The 15,000-nt window shown below is 47.1% G+C and overlaps 48 non-coding genes and 3 pseudogenes across 48 annotated transcripts in view; all 51 read left to right on the top strand.

Moving 5' to 3' along the window:
* Positions 1-97, top strand: part of LOC146262096 (5S ribosomal RNA) — a 119-nt gene extending 22 nt beyond the window's left edge. The window contains exon 1 of the ribosomal RNA XR_014727651.1: positions 1-97. This exon is cut by the window's left edge and continues 22 nt beyond it. This is a non-coding gene — a ribosomal RNA (5S ribosomal RNA).
* Positions 98-279: 182 nt separating this feature from the next.
* Positions 280-398, top strand: LOC146262095 (5S ribosomal RNA). The gene has a single exon (XR_014728585.1). It is a non-coding gene; the product is annotated as a 5S ribosomal RNA (ribosomal RNA).
* Positions 399-570: 172 nt separating this feature from the next.
* LOC146262094 (5S ribosomal RNA) lies at positions 571-689 on the top strand. Its single transcript, XR_014728574.1, has one exon. It is a non-coding gene; the product is annotated as a 5S ribosomal RNA (ribosomal RNA).
* Positions 690-861: 172 nt separating this feature from the next.
* LOC146262093 (5S ribosomal RNA) lies at positions 862-980 on the top strand. The gene has a single exon (XR_014727585.1). It is a non-coding gene; the product is annotated as a 5S ribosomal RNA (ribosomal RNA).
* A 172-nt stretch (positions 981-1,152) lies between these two features.
* LOC146262092 (5S ribosomal RNA) lies at positions 1,153-1,271 on the top strand. The gene has a single exon (XR_014727584.1). It is a non-coding gene; the product is annotated as a 5S ribosomal RNA (ribosomal RNA).
* Positions 1,272-1,457: 186 nt separating this feature from the next.
* Positions 1,458-1,576, top strand: LOC146262091 (5S ribosomal RNA; annotated as a pseudogene).
* Positions 1,577-1,754: 178 nt separating this feature from the next.
* On the top strand, positions 1,755-1,873 carry LOC146262090 (5S ribosomal RNA). The gene has a single exon (XR_014727640.1). It is a non-coding gene; the product is annotated as a 5S ribosomal RNA (ribosomal RNA).
* Positions 1,874-2,055: 182 nt separating this feature from the next.
* On the top strand, positions 2,056-2,174 carry LOC146262089 (5S ribosomal RNA). Its single transcript, XR_014728563.1, has one exon. It is a non-coding gene; the product is annotated as a 5S ribosomal RNA (ribosomal RNA).
* A 172-nt stretch (positions 2,175-2,346) lies between these two features.
* Positions 2,347-2,465, top strand: LOC146262088 (5S ribosomal RNA). Its single transcript, XR_014728552.1, has one exon. It is a non-coding gene; the product is annotated as a 5S ribosomal RNA (ribosomal RNA).
* A 172-nt stretch (positions 2,466-2,637) lies between these two features.
* On the top strand, positions 2,638-2,756 carry LOC146262087 (5S ribosomal RNA). Its single transcript, XR_014727582.1, has one exon. It is a non-coding gene; the product is annotated as a 5S ribosomal RNA (ribosomal RNA).
* A 182-nt stretch (positions 2,757-2,938) lies between these two features.
* LOC146262086 (5S ribosomal RNA) lies at positions 2,939-3,057 on the top strand (annotated as a pseudogene).
* Positions 3,058-3,235: 178 nt separating this feature from the next.
* LOC146262085 (5S ribosomal RNA) lies at positions 3,236-3,354 on the top strand. Its single transcript, XR_014727629.1, has one exon. It is a non-coding gene; the product is annotated as a 5S ribosomal RNA (ribosomal RNA).
* Positions 3,355-3,530: 176 nt separating this feature from the next.
* LOC146262084 (5S ribosomal RNA) lies at positions 3,531-3,649 on the top strand. Its single transcript, XR_014728541.1, has one exon. It is a non-coding gene; the product is annotated as a 5S ribosomal RNA (ribosomal RNA).
* Positions 3,650-3,821: 172 nt separating this feature from the next.
* Positions 3,822-3,940, top strand: LOC146262083 (5S ribosomal RNA). The gene has a single exon (XR_014728530.1). It is a non-coding gene; the product is annotated as a 5S ribosomal RNA (ribosomal RNA).
* A 182-nt stretch (positions 3,941-4,122) lies between these two features.
* LOC146262082 (5S ribosomal RNA) lies at positions 4,123-4,241 on the top strand. The gene has a single exon (XR_014727581.1). It is a non-coding gene; the product is annotated as a 5S ribosomal RNA (ribosomal RNA).
* A 182-nt stretch (positions 4,242-4,423) lies between these two features.
* On the top strand, positions 4,424-4,542 carry LOC146262081 (5S ribosomal RNA). Its single transcript, XR_014728519.1, has one exon. It is a non-coding gene; the product is annotated as a 5S ribosomal RNA (ribosomal RNA).
* A 182-nt stretch (positions 4,543-4,724) lies between these two features.
* Positions 4,725-4,843, top strand: LOC146262080 (5S ribosomal RNA). Its single transcript, XR_014729276.1, has one exon. It is a non-coding gene; the product is annotated as a 5S ribosomal RNA (ribosomal RNA).
* A 172-nt stretch (positions 4,844-5,015) lies between these two features.
* On the top strand, positions 5,016-5,134 carry LOC146262079 (5S ribosomal RNA). Its single transcript, XR_014727580.1, has one exon. It is a non-coding gene; the product is annotated as a 5S ribosomal RNA (ribosomal RNA).
* Positions 5,135-5,312: 178 nt separating this feature from the next.
* LOC146262078 (5S ribosomal RNA) lies at positions 5,313-5,431 on the top strand. The gene has a single exon (XR_014728508.1). It is a non-coding gene; the product is annotated as a 5S ribosomal RNA (ribosomal RNA).
* A 178-nt stretch (positions 5,432-5,609) lies between these two features.
* Positions 5,610-5,728, top strand: LOC146262077 (5S ribosomal RNA). The gene has a single exon (XR_014727618.1). It is a non-coding gene; the product is annotated as a 5S ribosomal RNA (ribosomal RNA).
* Positions 5,729-5,906: 178 nt separating this feature from the next.
* On the top strand, positions 5,907-6,025 carry LOC146262076 (5S ribosomal RNA). The gene has a single exon (XR_014726043.1). It is a non-coding gene; the product is annotated as a 5S ribosomal RNA (ribosomal RNA).
* A 174-nt stretch (positions 6,026-6,199) lies between these two features.
* On the top strand, positions 6,200-6,318 carry LOC146262075 (5S ribosomal RNA). Its single transcript, XR_014728497.1, has one exon. It is a non-coding gene; the product is annotated as a 5S ribosomal RNA (ribosomal RNA).
* A 172-nt stretch (positions 6,319-6,490) lies between these two features.
* On the top strand, positions 6,491-6,609 carry LOC146262074 (5S ribosomal RNA). The gene has a single exon (XR_014728486.1). It is a non-coding gene; the product is annotated as a 5S ribosomal RNA (ribosomal RNA).
* A 176-nt stretch (positions 6,610-6,785) lies between these two features.
* LOC146262073 (5S ribosomal RNA) lies at positions 6,786-6,904 on the top strand. The gene has a single exon (XR_014728440.1). It is a non-coding gene; the product is annotated as a 5S ribosomal RNA (ribosomal RNA).
* A 174-nt stretch (positions 6,905-7,078) lies between these two features.
* On the top strand, positions 7,079-7,197 carry LOC146262072 (5S ribosomal RNA). The gene has a single exon (XR_014728474.1). It is a non-coding gene; the product is annotated as a 5S ribosomal RNA (ribosomal RNA).
* A 172-nt stretch (positions 7,198-7,369) lies between these two features.
* On the top strand, positions 7,370-7,488 carry LOC146262071 (5S ribosomal RNA). Its single transcript, XR_014727579.1, has one exon. It is a non-coding gene; the product is annotated as a 5S ribosomal RNA (ribosomal RNA).
* A 182-nt stretch (positions 7,489-7,670) lies between these two features.
* Positions 7,671-7,789, top strand: LOC146262070 (5S ribosomal RNA). The gene has a single exon (XR_014728463.1). It is a non-coding gene; the product is annotated as a 5S ribosomal RNA (ribosomal RNA).
* A 182-nt stretch (positions 7,790-7,971) lies between these two features.
* On the top strand, positions 7,972-8,090 carry LOC146262069 (5S ribosomal RNA). The gene has a single exon (XR_014729013.1). It is a non-coding gene; the product is annotated as a 5S ribosomal RNA (ribosomal RNA).
* Positions 8,091-8,262: 172 nt separating this feature from the next.
* LOC146262068 (5S ribosomal RNA) lies at positions 8,263-8,381 on the top strand. Its single transcript, XR_014727578.1, has one exon. It is a non-coding gene; the product is annotated as a 5S ribosomal RNA (ribosomal RNA).
* Positions 8,382-8,563: 182 nt separating this feature from the next.
* LOC146262067 (5S ribosomal RNA) lies at positions 8,564-8,682 on the top strand. Its single transcript, XR_014728452.1, has one exon. It is a non-coding gene; the product is annotated as a 5S ribosomal RNA (ribosomal RNA).
* Positions 8,683-8,860: 178 nt separating this feature from the next.
* On the top strand, positions 8,861-8,979 carry LOC146262066 (5S ribosomal RNA). Its single transcript, XR_014725032.1, has one exon. It is a non-coding gene; the product is annotated as a 5S ribosomal RNA (ribosomal RNA).
* A 178-nt stretch (positions 8,980-9,157) lies between these two features.
* Positions 9,158-9,276, top strand: LOC146262065 (5S ribosomal RNA). The gene has a single exon (XR_014726032.1). It is a non-coding gene; the product is annotated as a 5S ribosomal RNA (ribosomal RNA).
* A 174-nt stretch (positions 9,277-9,450) lies between these two features.
* LOC146262064 (5S ribosomal RNA) lies at positions 9,451-9,569 on the top strand. Its single transcript, XR_014728441.1, has one exon. It is a non-coding gene; the product is annotated as a 5S ribosomal RNA (ribosomal RNA).
* Positions 9,570-9,741: 172 nt separating this feature from the next.
* Positions 9,742-9,860, top strand: LOC146262063 (5S ribosomal RNA). The gene has a single exon (XR_014728429.1). It is a non-coding gene; the product is annotated as a 5S ribosomal RNA (ribosomal RNA).
* A 176-nt stretch (positions 9,861-10,036) lies between these two features.
* LOC146262062 (5S ribosomal RNA) lies at positions 10,037-10,155 on the top strand. The gene has a single exon (XR_014728439.1). It is a non-coding gene; the product is annotated as a 5S ribosomal RNA (ribosomal RNA).
* A 174-nt stretch (positions 10,156-10,329) lies between these two features.
* LOC146262061 (5S ribosomal RNA) lies at positions 10,330-10,448 on the top strand. Its single transcript, XR_014728418.1, has one exon. It is a non-coding gene; the product is annotated as a 5S ribosomal RNA (ribosomal RNA).
* A 172-nt stretch (positions 10,449-10,620) lies between these two features.
* LOC146262060 (5S ribosomal RNA) lies at positions 10,621-10,739 on the top strand. The gene has a single exon (XR_014728407.1). It is a non-coding gene; the product is annotated as a 5S ribosomal RNA (ribosomal RNA).
* A 172-nt stretch (positions 10,740-10,911) lies between these two features.
* On the top strand, positions 10,912-11,030 carry LOC146262059 (5S ribosomal RNA). The gene has a single exon (XR_014728396.1). It is a non-coding gene; the product is annotated as a 5S ribosomal RNA (ribosomal RNA).
* A 183-nt stretch (positions 11,031-11,213) lies between these two features.
* On the top strand, positions 11,214-11,332 carry LOC146262058 (5S ribosomal RNA). Its single transcript, XR_014727577.1, has one exon. It is a non-coding gene; the product is annotated as a 5S ribosomal RNA (ribosomal RNA).
* Positions 11,333-11,514: 182 nt separating this feature from the next.
* On the top strand, positions 11,515-11,633 carry LOC146262057 (5S ribosomal RNA). Its single transcript, XR_014728385.1, has one exon. It is a non-coding gene; the product is annotated as a 5S ribosomal RNA (ribosomal RNA).
* Positions 11,634-11,805: 172 nt separating this feature from the next.
* Positions 11,806-11,924, top strand: LOC146262056 (5S ribosomal RNA). The gene has a single exon (XR_014727576.1). It is a non-coding gene; the product is annotated as a 5S ribosomal RNA (ribosomal RNA).
* A 178-nt stretch (positions 11,925-12,102) lies between these two features.
* On the top strand, positions 12,103-12,221 carry LOC146262055 (5S ribosomal RNA). The gene has a single exon (XR_014727520.1). It is a non-coding gene; the product is annotated as a 5S ribosomal RNA (ribosomal RNA).
* A 182-nt stretch (positions 12,222-12,403) lies between these two features.
* On the top strand, positions 12,404-12,512 carry LOC146262054 (5S ribosomal RNA; annotated as a pseudogene).
* A 178-nt stretch (positions 12,513-12,690) lies between these two features.
* Positions 12,691-12,809, top strand: LOC146262053 (5S ribosomal RNA). The gene has a single exon (XR_014728374.1). It is a non-coding gene; the product is annotated as a 5S ribosomal RNA (ribosomal RNA).
* Positions 12,810-12,981: 172 nt separating this feature from the next.
* LOC146262052 (5S ribosomal RNA) lies at positions 12,982-13,100 on the top strand. The gene has a single exon (XR_014727575.1). It is a non-coding gene; the product is annotated as a 5S ribosomal RNA (ribosomal RNA).
* A 178-nt stretch (positions 13,101-13,278) lies between these two features.
* LOC146262051 (5S ribosomal RNA) lies at positions 13,279-13,397 on the top strand. The gene has a single exon (XR_014726020.1). It is a non-coding gene; the product is annotated as a 5S ribosomal RNA (ribosomal RNA).
* A 174-nt stretch (positions 13,398-13,571) lies between these two features.
* On the top strand, positions 13,572-13,690 carry LOC146262050 (5S ribosomal RNA). The gene has a single exon (XR_014728362.1). It is a non-coding gene; the product is annotated as a 5S ribosomal RNA (ribosomal RNA).
* Positions 13,691-13,862: 172 nt separating this feature from the next.
* On the top strand, positions 13,863-13,981 carry LOC146262049 (5S ribosomal RNA). Its single transcript, XR_014728351.1, has one exon. It is a non-coding gene; the product is annotated as a 5S ribosomal RNA (ribosomal RNA).
* Positions 13,982-14,157: 176 nt separating this feature from the next.
* Positions 14,158-14,276, top strand: LOC146262048 (5S ribosomal RNA). Its single transcript, XR_014728438.1, has one exon. It is a non-coding gene; the product is annotated as a 5S ribosomal RNA (ribosomal RNA).
* A 172-nt stretch (positions 14,277-14,448) lies between these two features.
* Positions 14,449-14,567, top strand: LOC146262047 (5S ribosomal RNA). The gene has a single exon (XR_014728340.1). It is a non-coding gene; the product is annotated as a 5S ribosomal RNA (ribosomal RNA).
* A 170-nt stretch (positions 14,568-14,737) lies between these two features.
* LOC146262046 (5S ribosomal RNA) lies at positions 14,738-14,856 on the top strand. The gene has a single exon (XR_014728934.1). It is a non-coding gene; the product is annotated as a 5S ribosomal RNA (ribosomal RNA).
* The last annotated feature ends 144 nt before the right edge of the window (positions 14,857-15,000 follow it).

Here is a 15,000-nt window from a genome sequence, read left to right as displayed (position 1 = left end):
CAACGCCCGATCTCGTCTGATCTCGGAAGCTAAGCAGGGTCGGGCCAGGTTAGTACTTGGATGGGAGACCGCCTGGGAATACCAGGTGCTGTATGCTCTTTTGCTCATTCACTTAGAAACTGAAATCTTGCAATATGCACAAGTAGTCCTTCATGAAAGGGGCTGGAAGCTGTTTTCATTTTGACACGAGAGAGAGAGAGAGAGAGAGAGAGAGACCACCTTGCATTGTCAATTGCTAAATCTGTATATGGATAAGTAGCCTATGGTTGTCAACTTATTTCGTACGGCCATACCAGCCTGGCAACGCCCGATCTCGTCTGATCTCGGAAGCTAAGCAGGGTCGGGCCTGGTTAGTACTTGGATGGGAGACCGCCTGGGAATACCAGGTGCTGTATGCTCTTTTGCTCATTCACTTAGAAACTGAAATCTTGCAATATGCACAAGTAGTCCTTCATGAAAGGGGCTGGAAGCTGTTTTCATTTTGACACGAGAGAGAGAGAGAGAGACCACCTTGCATTGTCAATTGCTAAATCTGTATATGGATAAGTAGCCTATGGTTGTCAACTTATTTCGTACGGCCATACCAGCCTGGCAACGCCCGATCTCGTCTGATCTCGGAAGCTAAGCAGGGTCGGGCCTGGTTAGTACTTGGATGGGAGACCGCCTGGGAATACCAGGTGCTGTATGCTCTTTTGCTCATTCACTTAGAAACTGACATCTTGCAATATGCACAAGTAGTCCTTCATGAAAGGGGCTGGAAGCTGTTTTCATTTTGACACGAGAGAGAGAGAGAGAGACCACCTTGCATTGTCAATTGCTAAATCTGTATATGGATAAGTAGCCTATGGTTGTCAACTTATTTCGTACGGCCATACCAGCCTGGCAACGCCCGATCACGTCTGATCTCGGAAGCTAAGCAGGGTCGGGCCTGGTTAGTACTTGGATGGGAGACCGCCTGGGAATACCAGGTGCTGTATGCTCTTTTGCTCATTCACTTAGAAACTGACATCTTGCAATATGCACAAGTAGTCCTTCATGAAAGGGGCTGGAAGCTGTTTTCATTTTGACACGAGAGAGAGAGAGAGAGACCACCTTGCATTGTCAATTGCTAAATCTGTATATGGATAAGTAGCCTATGGTTGTCAACTTATTTCGTACGGCCATACCAGCCTGGCAACGCCCGATCACGTCTGATCTCGGAAGCTAAGCAGGGTCGGGCCTGGTTAGTACTTGGATGGGAGACCGCCTGGGAATACCAGGTGCTGTATGCTCTTTTGCTCATTCACTTAGAATCTGACATCTTGCAATATGCACAAGTAGTCCTTCATGAAAGGGGCTGGAAGCTGTTTTCATTTTGACACGAGAGAGAGAGAGAGAGAGAGAGAGAGAGAGACTACCTTGCATTGTCAATTGCTAAATCTGTATATGGATAAGTAGCCTATGGTTGTCAACTTATTTCGTACGGCCATACCAGCCTGGCAACGCCCAATCTCGTCTGATCTCGGAAGCTAAGCAGGGTCGGGCCTGGTTAGTACTTGGATGGGAGACCGCCTGGGAATACCAGGTGCTGTATGCTCTTTTGCTCATTCACTTAGAAACTGAAATCTTGCAATATGCACAAGTAGTCCTTCATGAAAGGGGCTGGAAGCTGTTTTCATTTTGACACGAGAGAGAGAGAGAGAGAGAGAGACTACCTTGCATTGTCAATTGCTAAATCTGTATATGGATAAGTAGCCTATGGTTGTCAACTTATTTCGTACGGCCATACCAGCCTGGCAACGCCCGATCTCGTCTGATCTCGGAAGCTAAGCAGGGTCGGGCCAGGTTAGTACTTGGATGGGAGACCGCCTGGGAATACCAGGTGCTGTATGCTCTTTTGCTCATTCACTTAGAAACTGAAATCTTGCAATATGCACAAGTAGTCCTTCATGAAAGGGGCTGGAAGCTGTTTTCATTTTGACACGAGAGAGAGAGAGAGAGAGAGAGAGAGACCACCTTGCATTGTCAATTGCTAAATCTGTATATGGATAAGTAGCCTATGGTTGTCAACTTATTTCGTACGGCCATACCAGCCTGGCAACGCCCGATCTCGTCTGATCTCGGAAGCTAAGCAGGGTCGGGCCTGGTTAGTACTTGGATGGGAGACCGCCTGGGAATACCAGGTGCTGTATGCTCTTTTGCTCATTCACTTAGAAACTGAAATCTTGCAATATGCACAAGTAGTCCTTCATGAAAGGGGCTGGAAGCTGTTTTCATTTTGACACGAGAGAGAGAGAGAGAGACCACCTTGCATTGTCAATTGCTAAATCTGTATATGGATAAGTAGCCTATGGTTGTCAACTTATTTCGTACGGCCATACCAGCCTGGCAACGCCCGATCTCGTCTGATCTCGGAAGCTAAGCAGGGTCGGGCCTGGTTAGTACTTGGATGGGAGACCGCCTGGGAATACCAGGTGCTGTATGCTCTTTTGCTCATTCACTTAGAAACTGACATCTTGCAATATGCACAAGTAGTCCTTCATGAAAGGGGCTGGAAGCTGTTTTCATTTTGACACGAGAGAGAGAGAGAGAGACCACCTTGCATTGTCAATTGCTAAATCTGTATATGGATAAGTAGCCTATGGTTGTCAACTTATTTCGTACGGCCATACCAGCCTGGCAACGCCCGATCACGTCTGATCTCGGAAGCTAAGCAGGGTCGGGCCTGGTTAGTACTTGGATGGGAGACCGCCTGGGAATACCAGGTGCTGTATGCTCTTTTGCTCATTCACTTAGAATCTGACATCTTGCAATATGCACAAGTAGTCCTTCATGAAAGGGGCTGGAAGCTGTTTTCATTTTGACACGAGAGAGAGAGAGAGAGAGAGAGAGAGACTACCTTGCATTGTCAATTGCTAAATCTGTATATGGATAAGTAGCCTATGGTTGTCAACTTATTTCGTACGGCCATACCAGCCTGGCAACGCCCAATCTCGTCTGATCTCGGAAGCTAAGCAGGGTCGGGCCTGGTTAGTACTTGGATGGGAGACCGCCTGGGAATACCAGGTGCTGTATGCTCTTTTGCTCATTCACTTAGAAACTGAAATCTTGCAATATGCACAAGTAGTCCTTCATGAAAGGGGCTGGAAGCTGTTTTCATTTTGACACGAGAGAGAGAGAGAGAGAGAGAGACTACCTTGCATTGTCAATTGCTAAATCTGTATATGGATAAGTAGCCTATGGTTGTCAACTTATTTCGTACGGCCATACCAGCCTGGCAACGCCCGATCTCGTCTGATCTCGGAAGCTAAGCAGGGTCGGGCCAGGTTAGTACTTGGATGGGAGACCGCCTGGGAATACCAGGTGCTGTATGCTCTTTTGCTCATTCACTTAGAAACTGAAATCTTGCAATATGCACAAGTAGTCCTTCATGAAAGGGGCTGGAAGCTGTTTTCATTTTGACACGAGAGAGAGAGAGAGAGAGAGACCACCTTGCATTGTCAATTGCTAAATCTGTATATGGATAAGTAGCCTATGGTTGTCAACTTATTTCGTACGGCCATACCAGCCTGGCAACGCCCGATCTCGTCTGATCTCGGAAGCTAAGCAGGGTCGGGCCTGGTTAGTACTTGGATGGGAGACCGCCTGGGAATACCAGGTGCTGTATGCTCTTTTGCTCATTCACTTAGAAACTGAAATCTTGCAATATGCACAAGTAGTCCTTCATGAAAGGGGCTGGAAGCTGTTTTCATTTTGACACGAGAGAGAGAGAGAGAGACCACCTTGCATTGTCAATTGCTAAATCTGTATATGGATAAGTAGCCTATGGTTGTCAACTTATTTCGTACGGCCATACCAGCCTGGCAACGCCCGATCTCGTCTGATCTCGGAAGCTAAGCAGGGTCGGGCCTGGTTAGTACTTGGATGGGAGACCGCCTGGGAATACCAGGTGCTGTATGCTCTTTTGCTCATTCACTTAGAAACTGACATCTTGCAATATGCACAAGTAGTCCTTCATGAAAGGGGCTGGAAGCTGTTTTCATTTTGACACGAGAGAGAGAGAGAGAGAGAGAGAGAGACTACCTTGCATTGTCAATTGCTAAATCTGTATATGGATAAGTAGCCTATGGTTGTCAACTTATTTCGTACGGCCATACCAGCCTGGCAACGCCCGATCACGTCTGATCTCGGAAGCTAAGCAGGGTCGGGCCTGGTTAGTACTTGGATGGGAGACCGCCTGGGAATACCAGGTGCTGTATGCTCTTTTGCTCATTCACTTAGAAACTGACATCTTGCAATATGCACAAGTAGTCCTTCATGAAAGGGGCTGGAAGCTGTTTTCATTTTGACACGAGAGAGAGAGAGAGAGAGAGAGAGAGACCACCTTGCATTGTCAATTGCTAAATCTGTATATGGATAAGTAGCCTATGGTTGTCAACTTATTTCGTACGGCCATACCAGCCTGGCAACGCCCGATCTCGTCTGATCTCGGAAGCTAAGCAGGGTCGGGCCTGGTTAGTACTTGGATGGGAGACCGCCTGGGAATACCAGGTGCTGTATGCTCTTTTGCTCATTCACTTAGAAACTGACATCTTGCAATATGCACAAGTAGTCCTTCATGAAAGGGGCTGGAAGCTGTTTTCATTTTGACACGAGAGAGAGAGAGAGAGAGAGAGAGAGACCACCTTGCATTGTCAATTGCTAAATCTGTATATGAATAAGTAGCCTATGGTTGTCAACTTATTTCGAACGGCCATACCAGCCTGGCAACGCCCGATCACGTCTGATCTCGGAAGCTAAGCAGGGTCGGGCCTGGTTAGTACTTGGATGGGAGACCGCCTGGGAATACCAGGTGCTGTATGCTCTTTTGCTCATTCACTTAGAAACTGACATCTTGCAATATGCACAAGTAGTCCTTCATGAAAGGGGCTGGAAGCTGTTTTCATTTTGACACGAGAGAGAGAGAGAGAGACCACCTTGCATTGTCAATTGCTAAATCTGTATATGGATAAGTAGCCTATGGTTGTCAACTTATTTCGTACGGCCATACCAGCCTGGCAACGCCCGATCACGTCTGATCTCGGAAGCTAAGCAGGGTCGGGCCTGGTTAGTACTTGGATGGGAGACCGCCTGGGAATACCAGGTGCTGTATGCTCTTTTGCTCATTCACTTAGAAACTGACATCTTGCAATATGCACAAGTAGTCCTTCATGAAAGGGGCTGGAAGCTGTTTTCATTTTGACACGAGAGAGAGAGAGAGAGAGAGAGACTACCTTGCATTGTCAATTGCTAAATCTGTATATGGATAAGTAGCCTATGGTTGTCAACTTATTTCGTACGGCCATACCAGCCTGGCAACGCCCGATCTCGTCTGATCTCGGAAGCTAAGCAGGGTCGGGCCTGGTTAGTACTTGGATGGGAGACCGCCTGGGAATACCAGGTGCTGTATGCTCTTTTGCTCATTCACTTAGAAACTGAAATCTTGCAATATGCACAAGTAGTCCTTCATGAAAGGGGCTGGAAGCTGTTTTCATTTTGACACGAGAGAGAGAGAGAGAGAGAGAGACCACCTTGCATTGTCAATTGCTAAATCTGTATATGGATAAGTAGCCTATGGTTGTCAACTTATTTCGTACGGCCATACCAGCCTGGCAACGCCCGATCTCGTCTGATCTCGGAAGCTAAGCAGGGTCGGGCCAGGTTAGTACTTGGATGGGAGACCGCCTGGGAATACCAGGTGCTGTATGCTCTTTTGCTCATTCACTTAGAAACTGAAATCTTGCAATATGCACAAGTAGTCCTTCATGAAAGGGGCTGGAAGCTGTTTTCATTTTGACACGAGAGAGAGAGAGAGAGAGAGAGACCACCTTGCATTGTCAATTGCTAAATCTGTATATGGATAAGTAGCCTATGGTTGTCAACTTATTTCGTACGGCCATACCAGCCTGGCAACGCCCGATCTCGTCTGATCTCGGAAGCTAAGCAGGGTTGGGCCTGGTTAGTACTTGGATGGGAGACCGCCTGGGAATACCAGGTGCTGTATGCTCTTTTGCTCATTCACTTAGAAACTGAAATCTTGCAATATGCACAAGTAGTCCTTCATGAAAGGGGCTGGAAGCTGTTTTCATTTTGACACGAGAGAGAGAGAGAGAGAGACCACCTTGCATTGTCAATTGCTAAATCTGTATATGGATAAGTAGCCTATGGTTGTCAACTTATTTCGTACGGCCATACCAGCCTGGCAACGCCCGATCTCGTCTGATCTCGGAAGCTAAGCAGGGTCGGGCCTGGTTAGTACTTGGATGGGAGACCGCCTGGGAATACCAGGTGCTGTATGCTCCTTTGCTCATTCACTTAGAAACTGAAATCTTGCAATATGCACAAGTAGTCCTTCATGAAATGGGCTGGAAGCTGTTTTCATTTTGACACAAGAGAGAGAGAGAGAGACCACCTTGCATTGTCAATTGCTAAATCTGTATATGGATAAGTAGCCTATGGTTGTCAACTTATTTCGTACGGCCATACCAGCCTGGCAACGCCCGATCTCGTCTGATCTCGGAAGCTAAGCAGGGTCGGGCCTGGTTAGTACTTGGATGGGAGACCGCCTGGGAATACCAGGTGCTGTATGCTCTTTTGCTCATTCACTTAGAAACTGACATCTTGCAATATGCACAAGTAGTCCTTCATGAAAGGGGCTGGAAGCTGTTTTCATTTTGACACGAGAGAGAGAGAGAGAGAGAGAGACCACCTTGCATTGTCAATTGCCAAATCTGTATATGGATAAGTAGCCTATGGTTGTCACCTTATTTTACGGCCATACCAGCCTGGCAACGCCCGATCTCGTCTGATCTCGGAAGCTAAGCAGGGTCGGGCCTGGTTAGTACTTGGATGGGAGACCGCCTGGGAATACCAGGTGCTGTATGCTCTTTTGCTCATTCACTTAGAAACTGAAATCTTGCAATATGCACAAGTAGTCCTTCATGAAAGGGGCTGGAAGCTGTTTTCATTTTGACACGAGAGAGAGAGAGAGAGAGACCACCTTGCATTGTCAATTGCTAAATCTGTATATGGATAAGTAGCCTATGGTTGTCAACTTATTTCGTACGGCCATACCAGCCTGGCAACGCCCGATCTCGTCTGATCTCGGAAGCTAAGCAGGGTCGGGCCTGGTTAGTACTTGGATGGGAGACCGCCTGGGAATACCAGGTGCTGTATGCTCTTTTGCTCATTCACTTAGAAACTGAAATCTTGCAATATGCACAAGTAGTCCTTCATGAAAGGGGCTGGAAGCTGTTTTCATTTTGACACGAGAGAGAGAGAGAGAGACCACCTTGCATTGTCAATTGCTAAATCTGTATATGGATAAGTAGCCTATGGTTGTCAACTTATTTCGTACGGCCATACCAGCCTGGCAACGCCCGATCACGTCTGATCTCGGAAGCTAAGCAGGGTCGGGCCTGGTTAGTACTTGGATGGGAGACCGCCTGGGAATACCAGGTGCTGTATGCTCTTTTGCTCATTCACTTAGAAACTGACATCTTGCAATATGCACAAGTAGTCCTTCATGAAAGGGGCTGGAAGCTGTTTTCATTTTGACACGAGAGAGAGAGAGAGAGAGAGAGAGAGACCACCTTGCATTGTCAATTGCTAAATCTGTATATGGATAAGTAGCCTATGGTTGTCAACTTATTTCGTACGGCCATACCAGCCTGGCAACGCCCGATCTCGTCTGATCTCGGAAGCTAAGCAGGGTCGGGCCTGGTTAGTACTTGGATGGGAGACCGCCTGGGAATACCAGGTGCTGTATGCTCTTTTGCTCATTCACTTAGAAACTGACATCTTGCAATATGCACAAGTAGTCCTTCATGAAAGGGGCTGGAAGCTGTTTTCATTTTGACACGAGAGAGAGAGAGAGAGAGAGAGAGAGACCACCTTGCATTGTCAATTGCTAAATCTGTATATGAATAAGTAGCCTATGGTTGTCAACTTATTTCGAACGGCCATACCAGCCTGGCAACGCCCGATCACGTCTGATCTCGGAAGCTAAGCAGGGTTGGGCCTGGTTAGTACTTGGATGGGAGACCGCCTGGGAATACCAGGTGCTGTATGCTCTTTTGCTCATTCACTTAGAAACTGACATCTTGCAATATGCACAAGTAGTCCTTCATGAAAGGGGCTGGAAGCTGTTTTCATTTTGACACGAGAGAGAGAGAGAGAGACCACCTTGCATTGTCAATTGCTAAATCTGTATATGGATAAGTAGCCTATGGTTGTCAACTTATTTCGTACGGCCATACCAGCCTGGCAACGCCCGATCACGTCTGATCTCGGAAGCTAAGCAGGGTCGGGCCTGGTTAGTACTTGGATGGGAGACCGCCTGGGAATACCAGGTGCTGTATGCTCTTTTGCTCATTCACTTAGAAACTGACATCTTGCAATATGCACAAGTAGTCCTTCATGAAAGGGGCTGGAAGCTGTTTTCATTTTGACACGAGAGAGAGAGAGAGAGAGAGAGAGAGACTACCTTGCATTGTCAATTGCTAAATCTGTATATGGATAAGTAGCCTATGGTTGTCAACTTATTTCGTACGGCCATACCAGCCTGGCAACGCCCGATCTCGTCTGATCTCGGAAGCTAAGCAGGGTCGGGCCTGGTTAGTACTTGGATGGGAGACCGCCTGGGAATACCAGGTGCTGTATGCTCTTTTGCTCATTCACTTAGAAACTGAAATCTTGCAATATGCACAAGTAGTCCTTCATGAAAGGGGCTGGAAGCTGTTTTCATTTTGACACGAGAGAGAGAGAGAGAGAGAGAGACCACCTTGCATTGTCAATTGCTAAATCTGTATATGGATAAGTAGCCTATGGTTGTCAACTTATTTCGTACGGCCATACCAGCCTGGCAACGCCCGATCTCGTCTGATCTCGGAAGCTAAGCAGGTTCGGGCCAGGTTAGTACTTGGATGGGAGACCGCCTGGGAATACCAGGTGCTGTATGCTCTTTTGCTCATTCACTTAGAAACTGAAATCTTGCAATATGCACAAGTAGTCCTTCATGAAAGGGGCTGGAAGCTGTTTTCATTTTGACACGAGAGAGAGAGAGAGAGAGAGAGACCACCTTGCATTGTCAATTGCTAAATCTGTATATGGATAAGTAGCCTATGGTTGTCAACTTATTTCGTACGGCCATACCAGCCTGGCAACGCCCGATCTCGTCTGATCTCGGAAGCTAAGCAGGGTTGGGCCTGGTTAGTACTTGGATGGGAGACCGCCTGGGAATACCAGGTGCTGTATGCTCTTTTGCTCATTCACTTAGAAACTGAAATCTTGCAATATGCACAAGTAGTCCTTCATGAAAGGGGCTGGAAGCTGTTTTCATTTTGACACGAGAGAGAGAGAGAGAGAGACCACCTTGCATTGTCAATTGCTAAATCTGTATATGGATAAGTAGCCTATGGTTGTCAACTTATTTCGTACGGCCATACCAGCCTGGCAACGCCCGATCTCGTCTGATCTCGGAAGCTAAGCAGGGTCGGGCCTGGTTAGTACTTGGATGGGAGACCGCCTGGGAATACCAGGTGCTGTATGCTCCTTTGCTCATTCACTTAGAAACTGAAATCTTGCAATATGCACAAGTAGTCCTTCATGAAATGGGCTGGAAGCTGTTTTCATTTTGACACAAGAGAGAGAGAGAGAGACCACCTTGCATTGTCAATTGCTAAATCTGTATATGGATAAGTAGCCTATGGTTGTCAACTTATTTCGTACGGCCATACCAGCCTGGCAACGCCCGATCTCGTCTGATCTCGGAAGCTAAGCAGGGTCGGGCCTGGTTAGTACTTGGATGGGAGACCGCCTGGGAATACCAGGTGCTGTATGCTCTTTTGCTCATTCACTTAGAAACTGACATCTTGCAATATGCACAAGTAGTCCTTCATGAAAGGGGCTGGAAGCTGTTTTCATTTTGACACGAGAGAGAGAGAGAGAGAGAGAGACCACCTTGCATTGTCAATTGCCAAATCTGTATATGGATAAGTAGCCTATGGTTGTCACCTTATTTTACGGCCATACCAGCCTGGCAACGCCCGATCTCGTCTGATCTCGGAAGCTAAGCAGGGTCGGGCCTGGTTAGTACTTGGATGGGAGACCGCCTGGGAATACCAGGTGCTGTATGCTCTTTTGCTCATTCACTTAGAAACTGAAATCTTGCAATATGCACAAGTAGTCCTTCATGAAAGGGGCTGGAAGCTGTTTTCATTTTGACACGAGAGAGAGAGAGAGAGAGACCACCTTGCATTGTCAATTGCTAAATCTGTATATGGATAAGTAGCCTATGGTTGTCAACTTATTTCGTACGGCCATACCAGCCTGGCAACGCCCGATCTCGTCTGATCTCGGAAGCTAAGCAGGGTCGGGCCTGGTTAGTACTTGGATGGGAGACCGCCTGGGAATACCAGGTGCTGTATGCTCTTTTGCTCATTCACTTAGAAACTGAAATCTTGCAATATGCACAAGTAGTCCTTCATGAAAGGGGCTGGAAGCTGTTTTCATTTTGACACGAGAGAGAGAGAGAGAGACCACCTTGCATTGTCAATTGCTAAATCTGTATATGGATAAGTAGCCTATGGTTGTCAACTTATTTCGTACGGCCATACCAGCCTGGCAACGCCCGATCTCGTCTGATCTCGGAAGCTAAGCAGGGTCGGGCCTGGTTAGTACTTGGATGGGAGACCGCCTGGGAATACCAGGTGCTGTATGCTCTTTTGCTCATTCACTTAGAAACTGAAATCTTGCAATATGCACAAGTAGTCCTTCATGAAAGGGGCTGGAAGCTGTTTTCATTTTGACACGAGAGAGAGAGAGAGAGACCACCTTGCATTGTCAATTGCTAAATCTGTATATGGATAAGTAGCCTATGGTTGTCAACTTATTTCGTACGGCCATACCAGCCTGGCAACGCCCGATCTCGTCTGATCTCGGAAGCTAAGCAGGGTCGGGCCTGGTTAGTACTTGGATGGGAGACCGCCTGGGAATACCAGGTGCTGTATGCTCTTTTGCTCATTCACTTAGAAACTGACATCTTGCAATATGCACAAGTAGTCCTTCATGAAAAGGGGTTGGAAGCTGTTTTCATTTTGACACGAGAGAGAGAGAGAGAGAGAGAGAGAGACTACCTTGCATTGTCAATTGCTAAATCTGTATATGGATAAGTAGCCTATGGTTGTCAACTTATTTCGTACGGCCATACCAGCCTGGCAACGCCCGATCACGTCTGATCTCGGAAGCTAAGCAGGGTCGGGCCTGGTTAGTACTTGGATGGGAGACCGCCTGGGAATACCAGGTGCTGTATGCTCTTTTGCTCATTCACTTAGAAACTGACATCTTGCAATATGCACAAGTAGTCCTTCATGAAAGGGGCTGGAAGCTGTTTTCATTTTGACACGAGAGAGAGAGAGAGAGAGAGAGAGAGACCACCTTGCATTGTCAATTGCTAAATCTGTATATGGATAAGTAGCCTATGGTTGTCAACTTATTTCGTACGGCCATACCAGCCTGGCAACGCCCGATCTCGTCTGATCTCGGAAGCTAAGCAGGGTCGGGCCTGGTTAGTACTTGGATGGGAGACCGCCTGGGAATACCAGGTGCTGTATGCTCTTTTGCTCATTCACTTAGAAACTGACATCTTGCAATATGCACAAGTAGTCCTTCATGAAAGGGGCTGGAAGCTGTTTTCATTTTGACACGAGAGAGAGAGAGAGAGACCACCTTGCATTGTCAATTGCTAAATCTGTATATGAATAAGTAGCCTATGGTTGTCAACTTATTTCGTACGGCCATACCAGCCTGGCAACGCCCGATCACGTCTGATCTCGGAAGCTAAGCAGGGTCGGGCCTGGTTAGTACTTGGATGGGAGACCGCCTGGGAATACCAGGTGCTGTATGCTCTTTTGCTCATTCACTTAGAAACTGACATCTTGCAATATGCACAAGTAGTCCTTCATGAAAGGGGCTGGAAGCTGTTTTCATTTTGACACGAGAGAGAGAGAGAGAGAGAGAGACCACCTTGCATTGTCAATTGCTAAATCTGTATATGGATAAGTAGCCTATGGTTGTCAACTTATTTCGTACAGCCATACCAGCCTGGCAACGCCCGATCTCGTCTGATCTCGGAAGCTAAGCAGGGTCGGGCCTGGTTAGTACTTGGATGGGAGACCGCCTGGGAATACCAGGTGCTGTATGCTCTTTTGCTCATTCACTTAGAAACTGACATCTTGCAATATGCACAAGTAGTCCTTCATGAAAGGGGCTGGAAGCTGTTTTCATTTTGACACGAGAGAGAGAGAGAGAGAGAGAGAGAGACTACCTTGCATTGTCAATTGCTAAATCTGTATATGGATAAGTAGCCTATGGTTGTCAACTTATTTCGTACGGCCATACCAGCCTGGCAACGCCTGATCTCGGAAGCTAAGCAGGGTCGGGCCTGGTTAGTACTTGGATGGGAGACCGCCTGGGAATACCAGGTGCTGTATGCTCTTTTGCTCATTCACTTAGAAACTGAAATCTTGCAATATGCACAAGTAGTCCTTCATGAAAGGGGCTGGAAGCTGTTTTCATTTTGACACGAGAGAGAGAGAGAGAGAGAGAGACCACCTTGCATTGTCAATTGCTAAATCTGTATATGGATAAGTAGCCTATGGTTGTCAACTTATTTCGTACGGCCATACCAGCCTGGCAACGCCCGATCTCGTCTGATCTCGGAAGCTAAGCAGGGTCGGGCCTGGTTAGTACTTGGATGGGAGACCGCCTGGGAATACCAGGTGCTGTATGCTCTTTTGCTCATTCACTTAGAAACTGACATCTTGCAATATGCACAAGTAGTCCTTCATGAAAGGGGCTGGAAGCTGTTTTCATTTTGACACGAGAGAGAGAGAGAGAGACCACCTTGCATTGTCAATTGCTAAATCTGTATATGGATAAGTAGCCTATGGTTGTCAACTTATTTCGTACGGCCATACCAGCCTGGCAACGCCCGATCACGTCTGATCTCGGAAGCTAAGCAGGGTCGGGCCTGGTTAGTACTTGGATGGGAGACCGCCTGGGAATACCAGGTGCTGTATGCTCTTTTGCTCATTCACTTAGAAACTGACATCTTGCAATATGCACAAGTAGTCCTTCATGAAAGGGGCTGGAAGCTGTTTTCATTTTGACACGAGAGAGAGAGAGAGAGAGAGAGACTACCTTGCATTGTCAATTGCTAAATCTGTATATGGATAAGTAGCCTATGGTTGTCAACTTATTTCGTACGGCCATACCAGCCTGGCAACGCCCGATCTCGTCTGATCTCGGAAGCTAAGCAGGGTTGGGCCTGGTTAGTACTTGGATGGGAGACCGCCTGGGAATACCAGGTGCTGTATGCTCTTTTGCTCATTCACTTAGAAACTGAAATCTTGCAATATGCACAAGTAGTCCTTCATGAAAGGGGCTGGAAGCTGTTTTCATTTTGACACGAGAGAGAGAGAGAGAGAGACCACCTTGCATTGTCAATTGCTAAATCTGTATATGGATAAGTAGCCTATGGTTGTCAACTTATTTCGTACGGCCATACCAGCCTGGCAACGCCCGATCTCGTCTGATCTCGGAAGCTAAGCAGGGTCGGGCCTGGTTAGTACTTGGATGGGAGACCGCCTGGGAATACCAGGTGCTGTATGCTCCTTTGCTCATTCACTTAGAAACTGAAATCTTGCAATATGCACAAGTAGTCCTTCATGAAATGGGCTGGAAGCTGTTTTCATTTTGACACAAGAGAGAGAGAGAGAGACCACCTTGCATTGTCAATTGCTAAATCTGTATATGGATAAGTAGCCTATGGTTGTCAACTTATTTCGTACGGCCATACCAGCCTGGCAACGCCCGATCTCGTCTGATCTCGGAAGCTAAGCAGGGTCGGGCCTGGTTAGTACTTGGATGGGAGACCGCCTGGGAATACCAGGTGCTGTATGCTCTTTTGCTCATTCACTTAGAAACTGACATCTTGCAATATGCACAAGTAGTCCTTCATGAAAGGGGCTGGAAGCTGTTTTCATTTTGACACGAGAGAGAGAGAGAGAGAGAGAGACCACCTTGCATTGTCAATTGCCAAATCTGTATATGGATAAGTAGCCTATGGTTGTCACCTTATTTTACGGCCATACCAGCCTGGCAACGCCCGATCTCGTCTGATCTCGGAAGCTAAGCAGGGTCGGGCCTGGTTAGTACTTGGATGGGAGACCGCCTGGGAATACCAGGTGCTGTATGCTCTTTTGCTCATTCACTTAGAAACTGAAATCTTGCAATATGCACAAGTAGTCCTTCATGAAAGGGGCTGGAAGCTGTTTTCATTTTGACACGAGAGAGAGAGAGAGAGACCACCTTGCATTGTCAATTGCTAAATCTGTATATGGATAAGTAGCCTATGGTTGTCAACTTATTTCGTACGGCCATACCAGCCTGGCAACGCCCGATCTCGTCTGATCTCGGAAGCTAAGCAGGGTCGGGCCTGGTTAGTACTTGGATGGGAGACCGCCTGGGAATACCAGGTGCTGTATGCTCTTTTGCTCATTCACTTAGAAACTGAAATCTTGCAATATGCACAAGTAGTCCTTCATGAAAGGGGCTGGAAGCTGTTTTCATTTTGACACGAGAGAGAGAGAGAGACCAACTTGCATTGTCAATTGCCAAATCTGTATATGGATAAGTAGCCTATGGTTGTCAACTTATTTCGGACGGCCATACCAGCCTGGCAACGCCCGATCTCGTCTGATCTCGGAAGCTAAGCAGGGTCGGGCCTGGTTAGTACTTGGATGGGAGACCGCCTGGGAATACCAGGTGCTGTATGCTCTTTTGCTCATTCACTTAGAAACTGAAATCTTGCAATATGCACAAGTAGTCCTTCATGAAAGGGGCTGGAAGCTGTTTTCATTTTGACGAGAGAGAGAGAGAGAGAGACCACCTTGCATTGTCAATTGCTAAATCTGTATATGG

The sequence above is a fragment of the Hypomesus nipponensis genome, chromosome 12 (assembly GCF_054491055.1).
Source record: "Hypomesus nipponensis isolate SF chromosome 12, ASM5449105v1, whole genome shotgun sequence".
Classification (NCBI taxonomy): domain Eukaryota; kingdom Metazoa; phylum Chordata; class Actinopteri; order Osmeriformes; family Osmeridae; genus Hypomesus; species Hypomesus nipponensis.
The sequence above is the reverse complement of the archived record's forward strand: the minus strand, read 5'-3'. Positions and strand labels throughout refer to the sequence as shown.